Here is a 22,926-nt window from a genome sequence, read left to right as displayed (position 1 = left end):
CACTAGCTAGCTTCAGAGAACTAAAACCACAAGCTCAACTCGTCGTGCAAGATTAACCCTTCCGAATTGGTGAATCTGTTTGTTTGTTCCACTTCGACTAAAAACATCCTATTGAGTAGTCTGGCTTCACCACTCTTTTGTTATCCCTAAAGATGGAAGAGTAAGGGCATCTACTTGAAGTTAGTCATCCTACCATGCCCAGGTGTAAAAACCGTTGCGCAAGACCCAATAATCTACCTGACGTTAGTCATCCTACTATGCCCAAGTAGTCTAATTATGGGGTTTGCAACCACTAAGTGTAGGAATATTGAACCCTGTAATCTTGGTGCCGTTAGCCCATGATCTCCATTATGCTGATGCCTACAATTCAACGAAAGTGATAACTCCAAACCCCTACAATTCGACAAAAGTGGTTACTCTAGACCTCTGCATAAACACCAAGATACCACAGGTTTGGGCATAACTATGTGAGTGCAAATAACTTAATGTACTATTTTTGTTTCATTGCTTGTTAGTTGGAGACAACAAGGTAACATCTATATTCTATTGACTATGATTAAGTGAAACAAATTAAAACTCTAGACTCATAGGACAAAATTTTCGTCACTAGCATCAGGCATTATTGCTGGGGCAGGTATTTGGCAGTGTCACATATTTTGTAAATTCAAAAACATTATATGAAGTCAAAAAGACCAATAGATGAAGCTTTGTAAAAGAATAAAATATACTTAGTACAATAGCATCCATGCGTATGTATAAATCTTGTCCTACATCAAAAAATGTTCTTGTATCCACCAACTCCCCATGCCATCTCAAGCATCCAATCCCTTCACTCTCACTTGTGCTCGAGTAAGCTGTACACGAACAATTCCTCAAGTACTCTCGCTCACACTCTTCCAAACTTAAACTCATGTTTGCAAGTGCTTTTGAAGTGTCGGGCACCTTCACATGTGCCAACTTTACAAATCCTTCTCCAGTATTGCACGTGGACACTCCTTGCTTCCTCACGCACCCATGTGACCCATTTCTTAAGTACCAATCATGGGGCAACTTGGGTTCAAACCCAGGTAAGCACATGCACTCAAACTTGTCCACGTTATACTGATCACAGTAACCATTTGGACCGCAAAGGAAATACTTATCGCAATACTCAAATTTTAACGGGATCCCCACCCATCTACTCTCAGACCAAATGAAGAATTGCAATGTTCCTAATTCATGGAGAACGAATCTAGGTTTAGGGAGAGCTTTGAGATCAGTTGTATAATACATGAGGGTGATCTCATCTTGATAATTCACAAAGATAAAATTGAAGGTGAAATTAAAAAATTTAGGTGTCAATTCGGGTACACCACCTAATCCTTGGCTGGTCCAAGATCCGAGTCGCCATAACGGAACCCGATCCATGTAGAAGAAAAACTGGGGATACCCATTTGGATCCAACCCTAATGAGTAATTGCTAATTCCCATGTCATCTTTGGATTTCCATGATGTTAGGTACTTGTTTAGCCTGGTCCTCCGGTTCAACCCCAATTTCATAAGTGGAAGCATAGTATTGGTAGGATAATCGAAGCTTTGCCATAACTTCACCCCTTGGTTGTCTTGTTGAACCAAAACAAGATTTGCTGAGCCATAGAATTGTTTGTGGGTGAGACTGAAACAGAAACATTAGCAGACCAAATGGGAATGGTCCGGTTTTGGGAGTGGAGAACGAGGTTTCCCTGATCGTTGATAGAGAGAACTCCAGAGGTATCATTGAGAGGATTGTCTCTGTTTGCAACCCACACAATAGTTTGTTCAGTAATTTGGTAATACCAAATTCCAATGTAGCGGCGGTTGGAATTGCCGGGGCTGAAAAATCCAAGTGCAAAGGTTTTTTGGTTTGAGAGTAGAGTTTGACCGTCCTTGATGGGCTGGTCTGGTGTTATTGTATCAAGAGAAATGCAAATTGGGAAAACAAGGGAGAGAAGTAATACTGCATTTAGTAACGGTTTAGTAGGGATCTTGGTTTTTCCAATGAATATTACTCATATACTATGTAGGACATGAAAGTCCGAAAGGAGGGCATGTGAATATGTGTGCATGTAACTTCAATTTATTAATTACCATTCACACTCCAGTAAACTATTTAGAAAAGAGGTTTGGGTTCCAAATCTTGATGTAAGCATGTATGGACTAAGAACAGGTACAATCGGTGATTTGACAACAAAAATGAAAAGAAATCTAATATCAGGAATTATTTCAGTGTTTACTAGGTAAGTATTGATTAGATAATATTTCAAAAGCCCTTGGATCCTATCTTTTTTTACCATTATGAGATTTTTCGTATGAATTTTCCATCCTTGCGTAAGAAATACATCATCTTTCACTAAGCACAACTAATTTACTAAGCTACACGTGTTGGGGGACCTTTTATGGCCGTGATTGAAGGCCTTGACGAGTTGACCATTACCTTAAACTTACTAGGGAATAGCGAATCCAATGGAATCCCTCCACTAACATGAGACATGCTTGATTAGTGGATAAATTGAAGAAAATGGAGCGCTTAATTAGGAGAAATTGATAATTTCTCATTAATTAGAGGTCTCCTTCAAGTCTTAATTTATAGAGGGGTTATACATCACACACAAAAAAACATACAAATTCTATCTCCAAACACTCTTTCTCTTTCTATCTTAGGTGTTCGGTGTCCGAGTTGATTGTATAGATTTTTGCATTATTTGTTTTGTGTCGTATGTGGAAACAAAGTTTCTTCAACACAAGTCTTGGAGGTAGCCATAGTTTTTCAATTAGTATGGTCAAACTGGGGACTTGGAAATAAAAACCTTGACAAATATGCACGACTTTCAACTTAATTAGCACGTATATACTATCTTAGTTACTTGTTTTTTTTTTTTTAGGAAACATCTTTGTTACTTGTTTGAATGAGTGACAGGGGCAGAACTGTGTGTATAACAGGGGGGCCATGGCCCCTGCAAATATGCCTTTTTTTTCTTATGAGTTGGCCCTCCACCAAGGAAATTGCTTGCCCTGCCTCCCTTACGGCATGGCCCTACCTATCCATGTCCCTTTCAAGCCTCAAAGATGTTATCTTGTGAGACAGGTGCATTCGCCTGTCTCACCCAAGATTTTTTTCAAGCGTTAAAATTGCTTTCCCAAACACATATGGCCACTACACTTGGCAAGCAAATCAACACTTCCTTTTTATTTTTTATATTTTATTTTTACTATCTTCTTTTTCATTCAACTCTAGTAATTAATTTCCATTTCTCAGTACTTTACTTTTCAGCCATCAACCACTCAATTCTAAAAAAGTCTCATCTTGGTGCAATTTTTCTAGTCTCACTCTTCATTGACTTCAAACAATTTAGTAATCTCATAGTCACATTCTTATTCAATTACTTTTTTTAATAAATATTTTTCTTGATTGAACTTAAGGGAAAGTAGTTTTAAATCTTGGGAGGCACAAAAATTTTCTTATATATATATTTTTTAATATTTATATTTCAGTTCAATTTCCATTTATTTTATCCTATAGCTTATGATTTTAGTTTTTTTTTTTTTTCATTGTATAAAATTTTCTTATATATATATTTTTTAATATTTATATTTCAGTTCAATTTCCATTTATTTTATCCTATAGCTTATGATTTTAGTTTTTTTTTTTTTTCATTGTAATTTATAAAGCCAATTGATTATCCATTGATGAATACATTTTTTTTGTTATATTGGTATGTTTAGTCATTCGATTATTTAAAGAGGAGCTAATTTTTTTTTTTTTTTTTTGATAGAAAAGAGGAGCTAAATTTGATGCCAAATGTTTTACTCTTGTAGCATAATGCCACATCGCCACTTTATGATCAAGATGCTAAGCTCTTTTTTTGAATATTTTTTATACGTGTGTATTGCAAACTAAAAAAAATTTGTATTCTCAAAAGCATTTAGAAAGATATGATGCTCTTGTAGTGCTTGGAGTTTTTTCTTGAATGTTGATTCAAAATAATAGTTTAGTCTTGCCCCCAAGCAAAAATTCCTAGTTCTGCCCTTGATGTGTGTGTAGAGGGGGAAAATTCCCGACCTATCACAAGCTGACACATCACACTACCAAGACCACAAAATGCAGCCAATTACAGAGCACCACATACTGCTGTTAGGCTTTACCATTACTATTCAGAAGCCAATAGAAATTCGCCAAGTGTCCTGCAAAGACCAATCACACATCATCGCACGTGTAAGCGATGACACAATCAGCCTCGCACGTGTAAGCGATGACATAAGCAGACCAATCAAACTCTGCCGCGTGTCACCAATCAAACTCTGCCATGTGTCACCAATCAAGCCCCGCCATGTGTCACTTACCTACCCCAAAACTCCTATAAATAGAGGCTTCCTAAGCCATTTAGGGAGGACCAGGCCATTGGAAGCACTCAGAAGTCCAGAAGCTCTGCCGGAACCAAGCTCTAAAGCCTCCAAGAACTTCAAGAACTTCAACTTCGAATACGAAGAACATTCGAAGAAAAATTATCCAAATCATCCGCCTAGATCCAAAAGTTTGCTGGAATCAAGCTCAAAAGCCTCCAGAAACATCAACAAATCACAAAACAGTGAAGCTCTACGGATCAAGCCTCTAAAGCCCCGAAGAACTTCCACCACAAACCTTCGAATACCAAGAACATTCGAAAAGGAATCATCCAAATCATATTCCTAAATCTCAAAGTTCACTGGAATCAAGCTCAAAAGCCTCCAGAAACCTCAACAAACCACAAATCATTGAAACTCTACGGATTCAAGCCTCTAAAGCACCGAAGAACTTCCACCGCAAACCTTCGAAGACGGAGAACACACGAAGAACACACGAAGAACGTGAAGAACAAAGGATTTCTAACAAGCTCATAGCCAGAGATTCATTGTAATTTCGTTTCAACAATCTTCGATCCATCCTTCAACCAAATTGAAGGATACTTTGTGTTCAAGTGAAAATCACATTACCACAAATCCAATTAACAAATCTTTCAAGGAGATCGAATCAGAGGATCACTCTTTTGTAATTACAGAGAATTGTACCACACATTCATCAATACAAATTCACATTTGTGACACTATTTTACTTGTTTGACTTATTTCGAACCGAGAAATTTAGTCGTTGTGTGTGTATATATATTATAATAAATATAAAAGTTTACCATAAAACATTTCCTCAATTCAAAACTAATTATTCATAATTTTAGACTTTAGTATCAATTAAAAGAAAAAAAAACACACAATATAAAAAATAGAAAGCTTAAAAGTCACCATTGCATACTAAGAAAACAAATAATAATAATAAGTTAATGCAAATAAGTTATCATTCTATCCTAATAAAAATTCAAAAATTAAAAAACTAAAAAAAAAAAATTAAAAAAAAACTTTTTTCTGTACCGGCTGGTATTGCCCGAAATTGTCCGATATGGCCGGTACATGGCCGGTACGGCCGGTATTTAAACCGGTACGAAACGTTAATGTTTTGATACCGGTATGCAACCGGTACGGCCGGTACCGGTACGGTATCGACTTCCTTGGTTCGGTGTCCGAATTGATTGTATAGATTTTTGCATTATTTGTTTTGTGTCGTATGTGGAAACAAAGTTTCTTCAACACAAGTCTTGGAGGTAACCATAGTTTTTCAATTAGTATGGTCAAACTGGGGACTTGGAAATAAAAACCTTGACAAATATGCACGACTTTCAACTTAATTAGCACGTATATACTATCTTAGTTACTTGTTTTTTTTTTAGGAAACATCTTTGTTACTTGTTTGAATGAGTGACAGGGCAGAACTGTGTGTATAACAGGGGGGCCATGGCCCCTACAAATATGCCTTTTTCTCTTATGAGTTGGCCCTCCACCAAGGAAATTGCTTGCCCTGCCTCCCTTACGGCATGGCCCTACCTATCCATGTCCCTTTCAAGCCTCAAAGATGTTATCTTGTGAGACGGGTGCATTCGCCCGTCTCACCCAAGATTTTTTTCAAGCGTTAAAATTGCTTTCCCAAACACATATGGCCACTACACTTGGCAAGCAAATCAACACTTCCTTTTTATTTTTTATATTTTATTTTTACTATCTTCTTTTTCATTCAACTCTAGTAATTAATTTCCATTTCTCAGTACTTTACTTTTCAGCCATCAACCACTCAATTCTAAAAAAGTCTCATCTTGGCGCAATTTTTCTAGTCTCACTCTTCATTGACTTCAAACAATTTAGTAATCTCATAGTCACGTTCTTATTCAATTACTTTTTTTAATAAATATTTTTCTTGATTGAACTTAAGGGAAAGTAGTTTTAAATCATGGGAGGCACAAAAATTTTCTTATATATATTTTTAATATTTATATTTCAGTTCAATTTCCATTTATTTTATCCTATAGCTTATGATTTTAGTTTTTTTTTTTTCATTTTAATTTATAAAGCCAATTGATTATCCATTGATGAATACATTTTTTTTGTTATATTGGTATGTTTAGTCATTCGATTATTTAAAGAGCAGCTAATTTTTTTTTTTTTTGATAGAAAAGAGGAGCTAAATTTGATGCCAAATGTTTTACTCTTGTAGCATAATGCCACATCGCCACTTTATGGTCAAGATGCTAAGCTCTTTTTTTGAATATTTTTTATACGTGTGTATTGCAAACTAAAAAAAATGTGTATTCTCAAAAGCATTTAGAAAGATATGATGCTCTTGTAGTGCTTGGAGTTTTTTCTTGAATTTTGATTCAAAATAATATTTTAGTCTTGCCCCCAAGAAAAAATTCCTGGTTCTGCCCTTGATGAGTGATTTGGCATATTGGCTAAATTTTTCTTTTTTAGCTTTTTGCCTTTTTTTTTTTTTTTTTTTTTTAGAGAGAGAGTTTTAACCTATGGTGTTTGCTATTGTGAAATTTTAAAATACTCACAAATGTACAAACCGTACAAAAGTATAGTTTGACAGGAACGAGGTCGAATTCTCAGGGACTTGAATGAACGTAGGAAAATTAATTAAACCTTAACCAAATTAATCCTAATCTATTTTAATAAAAAATGGTTGGTTTGAAATTAAATAAACTAAAAAAATAATTAAACTAAGCAAAGATATAATATTAAGCAGTAAAGAGATGTAAACAATCTTTTTTTTTTTTTTTTTTTTTATACAAGATGTAAACAATCTAGAGTCAAGAATTAAGGTTTTGGAATCCGTCTTGTAAGTCATATCAGCATATATTTATAATCATTAATTTTTCCCAACTACTGCATGATAATCTAGAAATCAATCTTGCTATCATGGAAAATATTTTCATTAAAACTTCTATTTAAATATCTAAAGCATGCTCTTCTTAATTTGCTTCCTAGTTATAAAATCAAATCATCAATTGTATCCGTAACTAAACAAATTATAAGAGATATCCAATTTTAAAATCAAGAAATAATAAACCAAGCATTAAATTAACTAAGACAAATCCTAAATCATGAGAAAAATATGATTGAACTCATATCTAGAATCCCATATCTAGAATCCCATATTAAAGAACAACTATTGTAGAAAAAATAAAATCACATAAATATTAATGATAATCCTTAACAAGGTTTCATCCTCAACTCTAATTATAAATTTAGCTACTCATGGTAATTAAAATAAAATACTAAACATTAAACTAGAAAAATAATTAAAACTAACTGTCATGGAAGAGGTAGCCGCAGCTCTCTATGTATTTAGCCCTCACAATCTCTGTTACACAAATTGACCTAGAGGCTTATATACAAAAATAGTCGCCTTACCCACTATATATGCTATAATCCTAATACAATTAGAATAAGGAATTCATATTTCCAACCCACGCACATGCAAGGGACTTCGTGGCCTAGCTTTACACGCTGACTTCTATTTCTTTTGTGATATGGACATCTCATTGCTTGATTGTAAGAGTTTCTTTCCTAGCAAACTTCATCCATGTTGGATTGCATGTTGGGCTTCTTCTTGAATTCTCGCCTGGGCTGGATGCTCAACTTCTTTGGGCTGAATCTTTACTTCATGGCAAGCTCTCTTCTCTTGAGTTGCTTTATAATCGACCTGGCCCACCTCGCATTCAACTTGTGACTTGTTTAGCCTCTCATCGTGAATAGCCTTTATTTTCCATAAAACAAATATAATATATAATTAGTCACAAAATAATATAAAAGGAAGGCTAATTATGCAAATCTGATGGTACTTTATTGTATATATTTCATGCACATCATTTTCTTCTAATGATAACTCTTAATCATCAGACTAAAATACTAATAGAATCTCATTAGAAACTAACCATTAGAAACTTTACTGTTGAGCTAACCATTAGAAACTTTACTGTTGAGTTAACTGAAATTCCAAATCTCTTAACTTTTTGCCCTTGGTTTGATGTTAGTTGGTGAAATACAGAAAGTAGCACATTACCAAAGTTTAGAATTATTATTATTATTATTATACTTAAAGGAATGCGAATTTTCCTAAAAAGAAAAATGAAATTTTGAAAAGTTTTTATCTGCCAAATTCCCATATAAAGTTTTGAGTTTTGTCTAGAGACGGATTTGTATATCATCATTTATAATACTCTTTCATTCTTCAATGGTTCCGATCATGGATGGTTTCTATTGGCTCACATTATATTCCGGAACAATTGTATAATTTCTACTCCATATCATTCTTGTTAGGAGCCATTTGAGAATTTCATCCAAAAGAAGGTTTGTACTGCACACTGTAAAAACGAGAACAATAATAAGAAAGGTTTTATAGGTATTAGTTTAGTCCCTCGGTTCAAAAAGAATACTTTAAAATTTAAGACAGCTTAGAAACATGTAAATTCTATATTATTTGGAGAACTTACACTTTGTCATCTTGAATTATACCCCAAATTACACTTTACATCATAAAATACCAAAATGCGTAGCTAGCACCATAAACTACAACTTATGTTACACTTTGCACCCATTGTTAATTTTGTCTTTATTTTGGATGACATCACATGAAAAGACCCAATTGCCCTTTTTTTCAATCTCTTAAAAATACAAATTTAAAATGCACAGTGGCAATACTTGTGTATATTTGCACATGTGCTGAAGCAAAAGTACATTTTGCACAACAGATGTGTAAGTTGATGTTGGTGTTTTTTTGGATTGATTGGGCAAAATTTGCCACTTATGTTATTTTACAATGCCTTATGCTAATGTCCTTACATAGTGGTTTTGTAAATTGTACATTATGTTATTCCAACGCACATAATAACTTTCTGGCCATTTAAACCATTTTAAGGAGTAATTTTGGTGACACAACTATTTGCACAATTTTGTGCACAACTCGCCCACGTGGCGAGTTGTGATTGGTGGAGGGGTGACCCACCAACACCCTTCCACTAACCACAACTTGTCACGTGGGCAAGTTGTGCACAAAGTTGTGCAAATAGTTGTGTCACCAGAATTTTCCCATTTTAAGCCCAACTCACTTCACTTGTCTGTATATATATGTGGAAAGTGACAATTCTGCTTAGTAGTATTTTGTGAACTTCTTCAACTAGATGACATACTAAGTAACCAAATCCTAAGACCGGTTGAAAGTTCATGACTATTCGATCTTTGATCAAACAACTTGAATATGATAAAACCTTAATACTTCAAAGCCCAAATGAAAGTCAACTGAAAAATTTTAGGAATAAGGTTTTGTTATTGTTCAAGAGAGAAACAATCAAATGTAATAAGTTCGCATAATATTTTTCCAAACCAAATATTAACGAATTTTAAAATCATTATTAACAAAAAGAAAAAAAAAAGTGTCATATGCCTCATATCTGTTACACTGCTTGCAAAACCCAAAAATAAATGTAGTTCTTTCTCAGCCTCACGACCTTGATTGGGCTTATACACCAAGATTGGGCTTTTAAAATGTCCCGCCATACCATATATTGCATAAAGAAGGCATGAGTATATATATAAAATTGAAAATAGAAATTGACCAGAGTTTTAATTTCATAAAAAAACTTTTAGAGTTTGTTTAGATACCGTTTATTTTGTTGAAAACTGAAAATTTATTGCTAAAAATATTGTAGTAAAATGCAAAACATAGGCAAACGCAAAATGCAAAACAGCACTGTTCACAAGTTTGGTTGGTTTGTAAATAGTGCCATGGGACCCCGGATTTAAAATGCAAAATGCCAAAAACGCGTTAGGCAAAACGCACGGTTAGAGTTTGTTTGGATATTGCTTATTTTACTCAAATTGAAATTTATTGCTGAAAGTACTATTAGAAGTTAGTTGAAATAGTGCTCATGAATAGTACTAAAAAGTACAGTGAGACTTATAAATAGTAGCAAAAAAAAATTAAATAGTAGTAAAAATAAACTAAATAGTAAAATAATACACATGCTTAATCAAACTAGATAGAAGGATTCTAATCTCATTAGAATCTATAACTTTTAATTATATCTTTAATCTCATTAAAAAACTCTAATTAAAAATAAATCAATCATTTTTAATCATACAACAACGATTTAGGACTAAGAGTTTTATTTTAACTAAAAACCTTCAATCTCACCTCATAGTTAGATAATAATTAATAAATGTCTTCGACTTTTAAGGACTTTAACCATTACTCATCTAGATTAACAATCGTAATCACGTTAAAATTCAATTTTCAATGTGGAAAAAAATTTATATATAAAAACCAGAAAAACAGAATAAATAGATGAAAAGCGATATTGGCCTTGCCCAAGTTCTCGTTTCATAGGAATTAACAATCCCCTCCGCGATGTTTAATCTTCTTCCGCTTAATGTGATCGCTGAGATACTCTCTCGATTACCAGTGAAATTTCTCTCACGCTATCTCTGCGTTTCCAAGCAATGGTTCACTCTAATCCACAGTCAAGCTTTCATCAATCTCCACCTCCGTTGCTCCATCGAGTCCAACACAGATCGCACCCTCATCCTTCACCAACAACATGCCACCGTTCCATTTGATTACCTCTCCGTCCACTTCCCAAACGACGATTAGTTCGGCAAGCCCATGAAAATTCACCACCCACCACTGCTACGCTGTGTAAACATGTCCACCTAACAAATCCACGGTTTGGTTTTCGTGCATAGTAATACGGGCGAACTCGCTATCTAGAATCCACTGATACGTAGGTACAGGAAGTTGCCGACGTTAGAAAAAACTTTTCCTAGTACTATGATCGCTTTAGGATTTGGCTATGATACTCGTAACGACGATTATAAGGTGTTGAGGGTCGTACAATTTTTAAATAGAGAGTTTGATGTTAAGATGTATAGTCCTAAATCAAAGTCATGGAAAAATATTAAAGAGCAATGGCCCAAAAAGGAGTGGACAATATCTTCCAAGTCAGTGTCGGTGAATGGAGCTTTGCATTGGTTAGTAGCTGAGAATAAGCAGGGTTCGGTGATCATTCTTGCTTTTGATCTTGCCATTGAGAAATTCTGGGACTTTGCAACGCTGCGCCAACCACCCACCTATGGGGTGGAGGGGTTTTTGGGAAGCGTGTTTGGAAGTATTGAATGGAAAGCTATGTTTTGTTGTGAATCTTGATAAGAAGGATATTGAAGTTTGGTTGATGGAAGAATATGGGGAAGGGAGTTCTTGGACTCGGGTTTATAAAATTGATTATGATGGAGTGTTTAAGAATGTCAAGTGTTTCAATCCTCTAATGTTTTACAAGAATGGCAAGAAGATTCTCATGGAGAAGTGCTATCTGGTTTGACATAGAGATTAAAAAACACAAGAAGGTTAAGATTCGGAAGCTTCCCTATGTGTTTCGGACAGCAATTTGTACAGGGAGTCTTCTTCTGCTTGATGGTGATAATGTGATTAGTCGATATTGAAGAACAATAATGTAATTGATCGATATAGAAAGAACAATAGGTAAAACAAATGAATTCGTTTTTGTTTCCTTAATTGTCTGTCTTAGTATTGGTGTCTATCATTTTTGGTTGCATAAATCTTTCAAAGACCAGACTAGAATTCGAGAATTGGTGAAGTGGTGGTTGTGAATGATAGGGGACAACTCTATGAAGTTTCGTGTAGGACTTGAGATCATTGTTTGAGTGATAAACATTTTAACTCTTTGAATTCCTTTCTCATCCTAATATAAATACCCCTTATATCCACAAAATGTAGAGAGCTTCTAGAGAGAATTTTGAGAGAGAAACTCTAGAGAAAAACAAGATTGACTCATCCATAATTTTTACATAGAGACTTTTCAAATTCCTCTACTCTTACCCTCTCCATTGTTATATCCTTGAGAGGTTCTCGGCCAAATCATTTTTTCACCATACCCACATCTGTGAGAAGGCTTTTTGGTGCTTTGGGAAGCAGTTAGGAAGGGACCAATAGTTATTGGTTGATGCTATGGGTTATAGCAGAATCTAGTAAGCTAGAAAAGATAAAGGTTCGGCGTAACTTCGTTGGAGCAAGAAGCTTAGAGGGCTTAGATACACTGGGTAGATTAGGCTTGGAGGGTCTATTGCTATTTATGTATTCCAAGTATATTTTCTAGTGGATTATTGAGTGCTTAGAGGGCGATGAAGAGGTTTTATGCTGAGGGCTTCAGTTTCCTCTTTGATAACACATCGTTGTGTTGTCCTTGTGTTTGCATCTCTGTTCTCTTAATCTTTACTATTTAATTTTTGCTGTGGATGTGATTTTAATTGGTTTAGATTGTTTATCAATTCTGTTATTAGCTTATGTTCATTTTCCGCACATATATTGTTTGACAGTAAACTTGAATTGATATTTTTGTAATTGGAGGTTTAAACGTTTATAGTGTTTTATACGCTATTTGAACTTTCAATTGGTATAAAAGCGGGTACACTAGTTGTGGTTTAAATACCTAAGTGTGATCCTTGATCTCTTGTGTTTATTTGCCATGGATAGTGCTTTGTATGCCTCTATGCATGTTTTGGATGTTGATGAATGTAACATGTCACGTATTTGTGAAAATACCTCTATGAATGATAATCCTCATGATTGTGATGCTATATTACGTGAATCATTTGCTGTTGTTGATATTTCAAATGACAAACTCTTAAAGAAAAAGGCTAAGAAGTTTCAAAAGAATTTGAGCAAGTTATTTTTTGAAAAGGATGATTTGATTGCTAAGCTCAATGAATCTAACAAATTGGTTGAGAAATATAAGAAACTTGTTGAAAATTCTCTTGAAAAGCTAAAAAAGTTTGAATGTTTAAATATGGACTTGGATGCTAAATTTGTTTTGTTTAACAAACTAGTTAATGAGTTAAAATGTGAAAATGAATCTCTTAATATGCATATCAAGTGTTTGATTGCTGAACCTATTACTAAAAATGATGAAAATATTTGTTGAAATCATGTTGTGGTACCTAATTTTGTGCTTATAGTGTGTTCTACCTCAAAGAATAAATTGGTATACATTCCTCCATACAAAAGAAATCAAAAGGTGGAGAGAAAGGCTATTAAGTCAAAGCCTCCGTTTTGGTCTCAATCTAAGGCTTTGGATGGATCTAAGTTTGTTCCAACTTGCCACCATTGTAGTGTGATTGGTCATATAAGACCTTAATGTCGTAAGATGAAGAGATAACAAAATCATATGGCTAGATCCCTTCCTAAAAAGCCTAGTGGACCTAAACACATTGTTTGTCATCATTGTGGTGCTTTTGGTCATCTAAGACCTCATTACTTTAAGTTTCATGCTCTTAAAAGAATAAAAAGAAAAGAGAAACTTGAACTTCGTGGAAGTTGTGCTAAAAATGGTAAACCGGATTTGAGTGAAAATAACATGTTGTTAAAGAAAGTGTTTAATGCTTTTAACTCCTTGTCTATGTGCATCTCTAGTTCTCATTCATTCAACTCTTATCTCACTTTTTATGAGATACTCATTTTAAACAATCAATCCGTTTGGATGAGGAAGGGTTCCTATGGTTGAGTTTTTGCTCTTTTGGTCCTTGATATAATTTTTTCGATCTTTGTAGGACCCTTTATGCATTAGATGCTTCATTGTCATGCATTTGTGCATCATGCATAAATGCATTGTTTGTGTTGTTTTTGCATTTGATCTTACTTTTATGTTTTAGCTTATTGTGAGTAAAAAATCCAAAATTACATAAAAAGTGAAAAATTTAAAAAGTTTAATTGTATATGTTTGAGCATATATCTCATGTGAGTTTGGCATTGTACCTTCGTATAAATAGCTTAGTGCATTTATAAGCTTAGATTTTTTTGTATGCACATCTATCTTTGTGGGAAAAACTCTTAACATCTATGTGTAATTGTTGTAAATCGATCTTCAAACTTGTCACGAATGATTAGTTAATAGTCATGTTGGTTTTGACACATGCATAGACTTCTGCATATATATCTTCCCACACTTTTATTTTTTTTGCTTAAAGAGCTCAATCAATGTAAATCTCAAAATGAAAAGAGATAATGAGCTGTGAAAGCCGTCCCACATACTAGTATTTGACTAAGAAAAAGGGAAAACGACTTGTATTGAAAATGTATGGTGCCCAAAAAGCCAAAGGCTTTTCATCAAATTGAAATATAAAAAATTTCAAGCATCAATCTCAAAATGAAATGTATTCATTCAAAATGATTAAATTTTATGATTTGTAAAAAAGCCAAATGAAAAGTTTCAAAGATATGTAATCATTTTCTTATGGGAGATCATATATGCATATTTTTATAAGTGAGATAGACCACTTGGCTTAGTACTAGTTGTGTATGACTTGATTGAGTTGACAATTTAAGCTTCACCCTAAACTAAGGACTATTTCACGTTTGATACACACACACACAACACACATGCCTAATGTTCAATGAATGCCTTATTCATTTGTTCGATTATACTTGTTTAAATATGATGTGTGTGTGATCTATATAAGGATTAAACCAAAAAGATTTTTAATCATTTTATATGTATTTGGAAGTGATTTTTATCACTTTTGTGTTCATGTCTTATGCTTACTTTGTTTTTCATTATTTAAGCATGTTTTGTGTTGAAAAATAGGTGTCAAAAATTTTGGCTACTCATTTTGGCTACTCTCACAAGTAGCGAGTTTTGGCTACTTGTTTTGGTGACTTGCAAGTCGCAAGTTCCAGTCATGAGTTCACACAGAATGCTTTCGCGACTTACTTGTGACTTGCTAGTCACGAAACACCCAGAATCAGCTTTTTAAGGAGCTTTTCATGGGAAACCTATTTTAAACCTCTCCTATTCTCTCTAAAACCCCTCTTTCAATATTTTTACATCAAAACCTAATCAATTTGAATAATTTTTCATTCCATTAATATCTCTAAGATAATTTTAAACTCTTTTCATTGTTTTGGATCTTTAGATTATGTTTTGGAGAGTTTTGTGCTCTTAGTTGGGATTTTCATTATAAAGGTTGGGAAAACTTAATTTTTGTCAAATTTTTGTATGGGATTGGTTTCTTTTGATGATTTGCTTTGGATGTTGGCCCTCCAATTTGCTTGTAATTCAGCACTTAGAAACCTTGTATTTATGTGGGAATCATATGAGGGTAGTGTGTGAGATAGTGTGAAGAAATGCTCAATAATGTGTAGTGAAGCAAAGACTCATGACTGGATCTCGCGGGTGGCTTGCGACTGGCAAGCCGCCAGATGATGCACACGAGCGAAGCATGCAGAGAAGCTGAACCGTCATGCCAACTATTGCACTACAGGACAAAAAGTCTAAACTGACCATTTAGTTAGCTCACGGCTTGAACTTGCAACTCAGTCAAGTCGTGAGGCCAAGTCGCCAGCTAACTCTGTTTTGAAAAAACTGACTCTTCGCATTCCTTTCTCACCCTAGTATAAATACCCCTTATACCCATGAAATGGAGAGAGCTTCCAGAGAGAGTTTTTAGAGAGAAACCCTAGAGAAAAACAAAATTGACACATCTATAATTTTTTCATAGAGACTGTTCAAATTCTTCTACTCTTACTCTCTCCATTGTTACATCCTTGAGAGGTTCTTACCTAAATCTTTTTCTCACCATACCATATCTGTGAGAAGGCTTTTTGGTGCTTTGGAAAGCAGTTAGAAAGGTCTAATGGTTATTGGTTGATGCTATGGGCTATAGCGGAATCCAGTAAGCTAAAAAAGACAAAGGTTCGGCGTAACCTCATTGGAGCAAGAAGCTTGGAGGGCTTAGGTACACTGGGTAGATTAGGCTTGGAGGCTCTATTGCTATTCATGTATCCTAACTACATTTTCTAGTGGATTATTGATCGCTTGGAGGGCGGAGGAGAGGTTTTTTTTCCAAGGGCTTCGGTTTCCTTTTCGATAACAAATCATTGTGTTGTCTTTGTGTTTGTATCTCTCTTTCCTTAATTTTTGCCTTTCAATTTCTGCTGTGGATGTGATTTTAATTGGTTTCGATTGTTTATCAATTATGTTATTAGCTTGTGTTCATTTTCCGCACATATATTGTTTGACATTAAACTTGAATTGATAATATTGTAATTGGGGGTCTAAACGTTTATAGTGTTTTATACACTATTTGAACATTCAAAGAGAAAGAGGCCCATTACGACTGATAAGGGGAATTTTTAATTGAAAAAATAAAAGTTGATCTTCAAAGACCCGTCAGCTCTATTATGCATACTGAAGACAGTAAGCTGAAGGTAGTAAGCTGAAGGGTAAGCTGAAGATAGTAAGCTGAAGGTAGTAAGCTGAAGATAGTAAGCTGAAGATAGTAAGCTGAAGGGTAAGCTGAAGATAGTAAGTTGAAGGTAGTAAGCTGAAGATAGTAAGCTAAAGGGAGTAAGCTGAAGGGTAAGCTGAAGGCAGTAAGCTGAAGATAATAAAGCTGACGACCCTAAAGCTGACGACCCTAACGAGGTCGTAGGCAAAGCTGACGACCCTAAAGCTGACCACCTTAACGAGGTCGTAGGCAAAGCTGACGACCCTGACGAGGCAGTAGGCGAAGCTGACGACCCTAATGAGGGAGTAGGCAAAGCTAACGGCTCTAAAGCTGATGGCTTCAATGTATTCTTGACTTGATCACCACGCATGAATGATAAAAAGATGACTTGCTTTCCACGTTCAATATTAGAGTTCTATAAGGAAAGGATTCCGCAATCTACGCTCATAAGGATTCCTATAAGGAAAAGACTTCTACTCCAAGGAAGAGAGGTCCACCCTCTACTACTATAAAAACCCCAATACCCTCACAAGCCAAGGTACGCATAATTGACCCCGCTCTATTGGATCTAAGTTTGTTCCAACTTGCCACCATTGTAGTGTGATTGGTCATATAAGACCTTAATGTCGTAAGATGAAGAGATAACAAAATCATATGGCTAGATCCCTTCCTAAAAAGCCTAGTGGACCTAAACACATTGTTTGTCATCATTGTGGTGCTTTTGGTCATCTAAGACCTCATTACTTTAAGTTTCATGCTCTTAAAAGAATAAAAAGAAAAGAGAAACTTGAACTTCGTGGAAGTTGTGCTAAAAATGGTAAACCGGATTTGAGTGAAAATAACATGTTGTTAAAGAAAGTGTTTAATACTTTTAACTCCTTGTCTATGTGCATCTCTAGTTCTCATTCATTCAACTCTTATCTCACTTTTTATGAGATACTCATTTTAAACAATCAATCCGTTTGAATGAGGAAGGGTTCCTATGGTTGAGTTTTTGCTCTTTTGGTCCTTGATATAATTTTTTCGATCTTTGTAGGACCCTTTATGCATTAGATGCTTCATTGTCATGCATTTGTGCATCATGCATATATGCATTGTTTTTGTTGTTTTTGCATTTGATCTTACTTTTATGTTTTAGCTTATTATGAGTAAAAAATCCAAAATTACATAAAAAGTGAAAAATTCAAAAAGTTTAATCGTATATGTTTGAGCATATATCTCATATGAGTTTGGCCTTGTACCTTCGTATAAATAGCTTAGTGCATTTATAAGCTTAGATTTTTTTTGTATGCACATCTATCTTCATGGGGAAAAACTCTTGACATCTATGTGTAATTGTTGTAAATCGATCTTCAAACTTGTCACGAATGATTAGTTAATAGTCATGTTAGTTTTGACACATGCATAGACTTCTGCATATATATCTTCCCACACTTTTTTTTTTTTTTGCTTAAAGAGCTCAACCAATGTAAATCTCAAAATGAAAAGAGATAATGAGCTGTAAAAGCCGTCGCACATACTAGTATTTGACTAATGGAAAGCGACTTGTATTGAAAATGTATGGTGCCCAAAAAGCCAAAGGCTTGTTCATCAAATTGAAATATCAAAAATTTCAAGCATCAATCTCAAAATGAAATGTATTCATTCAAAATGATTAAATGTTATGATTTGTAAAAAAGCCAAATGAAAAGTTTCAAAGATATGTAATCATTTTCTTGTGGAAGGTCATATATGCATATTTTTATAAGTGAGATAGACCACTTGGCTTAGTACTAGTTGTGTATAACTTGATTGAGTTGACAATTTAAGCTTCACCCTAAACTAAGGACTATTTCACGTTTGATACACACACACACAACACACATGCCTAATGTTCAATGAATGTCTTATTCATTTGTTCGATTATACTTGTTTAAATATGATGTGTGTGTGATCTATATAAGGATTAAACCAAAAAGATTTTTAATCATTTTATATGTATTTGGAAGTGATTTTTATCACTCTTTGTGTTCATGTCTTATGCTTACTTTGTTTTTCATTATTTAAGCATGTTTTGTGTTGAAAAATAGGTGTCAAAAATTTTGGCTACTCATTTTGGCTACTCTCGCAAGTAGCGAGTTTTGGCTACTTGTTTTGGTGACTTGCAAGTTGCAAGTTCCAGTCACGAGTTCACACAGAATGCTTTCGCGACTTACTTGTGACTTGCTAGTCACGAAACACCCAGAATCAGCTTTTTAAGGAACTTTTCATGGGAAACCTATTTTAAACCTCTCCTATTCTCTCTAAAACCCCTCTTTCAATATTTTTACATCAAAACCTAATCAATTTGAATAATTTTTCATTCCATTAACATCTCTAAGATAATTTTAAACTCTTTTCATTGTTTTGGATCTTTAGATTATGTTTTGGAGAGTTTTGTGCTCTTAGTTGGGATTTTCATCATAAAGGTTGGGAAAACTTAATTTTTGTCAAATTTTTGTATGGGATTGGTTTCTTTTGATGATTTGCTTTGGATGTTGGCCCTTTGTGGCAAAAAGAGCATGTATAAAGGGTGGTTTTCATGATGTTTATACATTGTTTCACATTGTTGTTCATAGTGTACATGCTAGGTGTTTGATAAAATGCCACTTAGGTATTTTCTTGCTTGTTTGGACTCTGTTGAGTACCAAACTTTGGGGTTTCTCATGTTTGCTCATTAGGAAACACACCTTACCCCACTTGTGCATTTTTCATGCATTGGTCATGCATTGGACATAGCCACCTCTTGCACACACCTTTGCTACCCTTGCATTGCATTGGTTTATACCTTGTTTCTTCATCCTAGCATGCCATGTTTACCTTATGCTGTGTAGCATTTCATTCTGTCTTAGGTTTGAGCTTCATTTTCTTATTCATCTTGCACCACTCATGCATCATTAACATTGTTCGTACCTTCGTCTCTTACCCTCTTTTCTCCTTGAACCCTTTGTCTATTCGTGTCAAAAAGGGAGAGAGTATACTCTAAAGCAGTATATCAGAGAGTTTTGTCATTTCTATATGACTCTTATGCACATTCTTAGTGGGAGAAATTCTATTTCTTGTGCACAGTTGTAGGAGCAAAGATATTCCATAGGGAAGATGCATATATCAAGGGGGAGAAGACATTGTGTTAATAAGAAAACTTTGTTTTGTTTGTGTTCCTTTATGTTTGTTTTCTTGTTTGCTTTATGGTGCTTTGAGTTATATTTAGTATCTATGCTTTTTTGTTCTCTTTGCATCATGTTTTTGTGTTGGATATGCATACTTCCTTTTGCTATTATGCTTCATTGATTGCATGTTTGGATGATCATTTCCTCTACTATGTGATCATTATAGTCATGTCTATATGATTGTTTTGGTGTATGATCAAGTTGCTCACATGTTTCACATCATGCTTACTTGATCGCAATTTAATTGTTACACTATACTTATCCTTTTATTACTTGCTTTACCTTGAGGGTCTAATGTATTTTATGCAAAGGTTTCAAGTTACAGGTATATATGTTTCAAGTTCATCACAGCTCCTATGATTTATGATAAGGGGAGTGATATGATAGAGGGAGAAAGAGAGAAAAAGCTTTGTGCTATATTAACTATGTTTTTGCATTACTCATAGTCTCATAATTCATGATTATGTTTAGCTATTTAAAATATATTTTTTGTACCTTTGCTCATGTAGCTTGTTTTGTACCCATGCTTTGTAGCTTTAGTACTTATTGTTAAATGTTTTGCATTTTCTTTAAGTACATCACTCTTGTGCCCTTGTTGGATTTTTATCCTTGATGCATTTACCTAGTGTTTATGCATTGGTTGAGTGTTAGACATGCAAATGATACTTTGCAATTGAGCTTATTAGTTGCATGTCTAGATGTTCATTCCATGTGTGAATGAGCATTGTGGTCACTTTTTATAGTAACTGTTTGTTTTTTGTCAAGCCATGGTCTATTGCTTTATTCCTTTTTGCTTGATCACATTGTGCTTACTCCATATGCATTACAAGTTTTTGGCATACAATGATCATACTGTGTTGTTGTGTTTTAGGAGATACTTGTTCTTATGGTTCAAGAGTTTCACAGATTCTTGAGTAAGGTGTGAGTGAATTTTGTTCAACTGTTCTCAACTCATGTGTTAAGTCTAGATTTTGTTGTAGGGTTTTGTTTCGGAATAGCCAAAGGAAGAGATTGTAAAGTTGAATTTAATCAACTATCTTGTTGGCTGTATTTTGTGCCAAATTTGATTATAATTTAGCATATAAAAACCCTGTATTTAGGTGGGAATCATGTAAGGTTAGTATGTGAGAGAGTGTGAAGAAATGCTCAAGAATTGTGCAGTGAAGTAGGGACTCGCGACTGGATCTCTCAGATGGCTCTCAACTAGCAAGCCGCCAAAAGAAGCACACGAGTGAAGCATGCAGAAAAGCTGAACCGTTATACCAGCTGTAGCACTACAGGACAAAAAGTCCAGACTGGCTATTCAATTAGCTTGCGACTTGAACTCGTGACTCAGTCAAGTCGCGATACCAAGTTGCCAGCCAATTTTGTTTTGGAAAAACTGACTCTTCGCATTCCTTTCTCACCACAGTATAAATACCCCTTATACCCACAAAATGTAGAGAGCTTCTAGAGAGAATTTTGAGAGAGAAACCGTAAAGAAAAACAAGATTGACTCATCCACAATTTTTACATAGAGACTTTTCAAATTCCTTTACTCTCACCCTCTCCATTGTTACATCCTTGAGAGGTTCTTAGCCAAATCCTTTTCTCACCATACTCACATCTATGAGAAGGCTTTTTGGTGCTTTAAGAAGCAGTTAGGAAGAGACCAATGGTTATTGGTTGATGCTATGGGCTATAGTGGAATTCAGTAATCTTGAAAAGACAAAGGTTCGGCTTATGTACACTAGGTAGATTAGGCTTAGAGGGTCTATTACTATTCATATATCCCAACTACATTTTCTAATAGCTTATTGACCGCTTGGAGGGTGGCGGAGAGATTTTACGCTGAGGGTTTCGATTTCCTTTTCGATAACACATTGTTGTGTTGTCCTTATGTTTGCATCTCTGCTCCCTTAATCTTTGCCATTTAATTTCTGCTGTGGATGTGATTTTAATTGGTAGATTGTTTATCAATTATGTTATTAGCTTATGTTCATTCTTCGCACATATATTGTTTAACATTAAGCTTGAATTGATATTTTTGTAATTGGGGGTCTAAACGTTCATAGTGTTTTATACGCTATTTGAACTTTCATGATCCATCGAGGAATTGTTGCCATCGACAGATTTTCAACAGCATCTCGATAGATTTATCTGTTGAGAATTAGTGCTCAATAGATCTCAAAAGATCTTCGATCCATCAGACACGTTTTCATAAAATAGCTTCAGCATGATTTCAAATTTCATTTTTCTTTATCTCTCTTGATAGAAACTTGTCTTTTCACCTCCCAAACATTTTCTTCTCTCTCTAAACCTCAAACCCACATGATTTTCGGCCTATTCAAGTCTCAAATAACTTGGTGTGATCTCTTTATCCCACATTCTTCATGCACTTCACACATTTAGACCTAGGTTTTGGGGTTTCTTGAATTTTTTGGGGTTTCTGAAAATTGATGAGTATTTTATGAAATTTTTGGGTTGGGTTTTGCTTATATGTTGTTATATGCTCATGCATTGCATTACATTTGTATTTTCATAATGTTTCATGCATTATAGATGTGTGTTTATATGTTAAACCTTGTGTGTTGTTAAGATTGGACTGGGTTGAACCCATGATTTTTTTTTCTTTTCACATCACATGCTTATGCATTGTTCATGCATACATACCTTTTCATTTCCATATTTGGTACTCTTTTTTATGGTGCTTTTCTCTCTCTCTCTCTCTCTCTCACATAATTTGTGCATGGTACCCAAGTGCAAAACCACTTTGTCTTGGAACCCTCTTTGTTCCAGGGCATCTTTTTCTGATCCTACTCCTCTTTACGTTCAGTTCCGTGATGAGAATGCCCAAAAGGACTTCTCGAAGAACTTGTCCAGACATGGTGTTCAATTGGAGCACCTCATGATTCTATCGAATTTTTCCAATACTACTCTACCCACTATCATTTACAGTCAGGGATGGGAATCTCTATGTGAGATACTTGTGAGTTGTCCCATCGTGATCATTTAGGAGTTCGACTCTAACATGCGTGGTTTCGATACCTCTATACCTCAGTTTGCTACGCACATTCGGGGTACA

At 34.7% G+C, this 22,926-nt stretch overlaps 1 pseudogene; it reads right to left on the bottom strand.

Moving 5' to 3' along the window:
• Nucleotides 1-472: 472 nt before the first annotated feature.
• LOC136061076 (G-type lectin S-receptor-like serine/threonine-protein kinase RKS1) lies at nucleotides 473-2,027 on the bottom strand (annotated as a pseudogene).
• Between the last annotated feature and the right edge of the window lie 20,899 nt (nucleotides 2,028-22,926).

The sequence above is a fragment of the Quercus suber genome, unplaced genomic scaffold (assembly GCF_002906115.3).
Source record: "Quercus suber isolate HL8 unplaced genomic scaffold, Cork oak 2.0 scaffold_80, whole genome shotgun sequence".
NCBI lineage: Eukaryota > Viridiplantae > Streptophyta > Magnoliopsida > Fagales > Fagaceae > Quercus > Quercus suber.
Note: the sequence above shows the minus strand (reverse complement) of the source record. Positions and strands in the feature narration are given on the sequence as shown.